A 2,445-nucleotide genomic window follows, 5' to 3' on the forward strand; every position below is an offset into this window, starting at 1 on the left:
CGACCCTATACAGGGTTTCCGATGGTGTAAATCTTTACGGGAGTAGAAAGCCTCATCTTTCTCCCGCGGAGTGGCTGGTAGTTTCGAACCGCTGACCTTAAGGTTCGCAGCCCAATTCATAACCACTACGCTACCAGAGCTCCATATATATATATATAAACTTGGGTCTAGTAGGTAGTCATGCTCAGGTTGATTTAGTCGATTAGTTATTTTTGCTAATTGGCCTGAAGTTCCAACAACAACAGTAGCAAGTCATCTATGCTGAGCTAGATCCTTTTTCAGGTTGGGGGTGAAACAATAAACGTAGTTGCTTTCTAACTATGACTATCTAGAGGCGGTACAAGTATTTAAAAAACTGGTGACCTTCAACCTGACTCATACCTGAAGTTTCAATTCTCCTTTAGAGTTGAGGAGGCAGAGCTAAGGCCTGATTCTGATCCCAGTCTACCACAGAACCCACCTCTGGAAGCTTCTGATGTGGAGTTAGGTGGTCATTAAGATCCTGATGTGTGTCAAACTGGTCTGACATTGGGGATGGCTCTGAAGTTGAATCCATGTCCAAAGTCTCAACTAATTCATGACACGGGGCCAGCATCTGGGCTGGAGCGGGAGGATCCATGTAGTCAGAGCCATCTGGCTCAGGCAAGGATATAAGCTTGTGGGGCGATTCGGGTAGGTGACAGAGGAGTGTGAACACCAGGGTTTAGTCAGGTCCCGGGCCCACTCTGGAAGTGCGGCAGCCAGGACAAGAAGCCAAAGGGGTTGCAGCACGAGTAGGAGCCCTGGGGACCAGATGCACTGTCGCGACATGATAAGCGGAGCCTCTGGGGTGCAGCGACCCAGACCAATGAAGTACCAGCGCTGCGCCAAAGAGGGAGCCCAACCTTTATGACAGCCCTTGATGCACGCGCACCTTAGCAACCACGTGCCCCTCCCATGCCGTGTGCCCCAACCTGTATTTATGACACCTTTGTTTACACACCCCCTTTATTAACTCAGAGGTCAGTATCATGCCACTATGGCCAGCACTTTTCCTAGAATCACCAGGTCCCAAGCTTCCCTTCCCCAGAATATGAGGCAGGGCTTCATATCCCCCACCCTCACAGCAAGGCAGGATTAGGACTTCTGTCCCCATCTCAGCCCTCAGGCTCCAGCTTCACCAGCTTCTAAGCATACTCGAAAGTGCTGGCAGCCAGAACTCTTCCACCTCCAAACTCAACCCCAGACCTTCTTCCTCCTCTTGGCCATACTGCTTCCAAGAAATGTAACTTACTTGTAAAAAGAGAGCTATTTAGGGGCATCAACACCCAGACATAAAAGTGATTCCAAAAGGTAGCTATTTCCTCTAAACTCTCCTTTCCTCTTTGTTCTGTATTTATTAACTCACCACTGTGTTAGGTAGGGGACCACTACTCTGCCGGGGAAAGATGAGGCTTTCTGCTCCCAGAAAGATTTCCAGGCTCGGAAACCCTGTACAATGTCGCTCTGAGTCAGAATTGACTCCATGGAACATAACCCCACCACCACCACTACTCAGTGATGATGACGAACTTACTGGAGGAGGCTTAGAGAATGGGCAGTTTGGTCTGAGAGGGTTTGAAACAATAGAGCTACTTGAAAACTCAGAATTCCCCACAACCATCACAGCTCTCCTGTCCTTGAGGCGGATAAGGCAGGAAGAAGCCTCACAGGCATAACTCCCCTGGCTTCAGGGGAGATAAAACAGACACAAGCCTCACAGATGACATTTATTGTCTGATTATAGTACTGGGATATTCCTTAAAGTAATCAACTATGTACCTCAAGGACCCTGGCACCAATATGACTGCTTTGCAGCCTTTTTATGCTACCTATGTAAACTGATATATAGTTTTGTTATTCTACCTATGTAAACTGATTTGTAGCCTTGTTGCCCTGACCTGGTTAGCTGTTATCTAGTTTCCCTATTAGCAAACTAACTTGCTACTTTTGCTTCTGTACTCGCTGCTTCAGCAAATTCCTTTAGATAAGCACCTAGACCCTGAGCCAGGAATGTAGCCTATATAAACTAGCAGCCAGCTCCCTGAGACACGACAGACTCAGGAGAAGCTGTTGTCTCCCTGCCGTCTGGCAATAGCTGTCTGTTGTGCCAATAAAATTCTCTAAATTAGACCTTATAATGGTCATCATCCTTCTTTGGGACTTGAGCCCGTTCAGGTTTGAATCCCAATACAAAGCATGGGAAAACTTCCCCCCATCTCACCTTGTTGCATTCAACACACATCAACAACAGTCACACATCTAGAAAAAAATACCCCAACTTTTAGGAGGTCCACCTTTGTACCTTTGTGTACATGGAGAAGGATGTCAAAGTAGCTAGCATGTTAACGACTTCTTGAAATACTACTAAAACCACACCCAATTGTTTATTTATAGACTTTTCTTATAATCTTTTCTTTACCCAGG

The sequence above is a fragment of the Chrysochloris asiatica genome, unplaced genomic scaffold, assembly GCF_000296735.1.
Source record: "Chrysochloris asiatica unplaced genomic scaffold, ChrAsi1.0 scaffold00684, whole genome shotgun sequence".
In the NCBI taxonomy this organism is placed as follows: Eukaryota; Metazoa; Chordata; class Mammalia; order Afrosoricida; family Chrysochloridae; genus Chrysochloris; species Chrysochloris asiatica.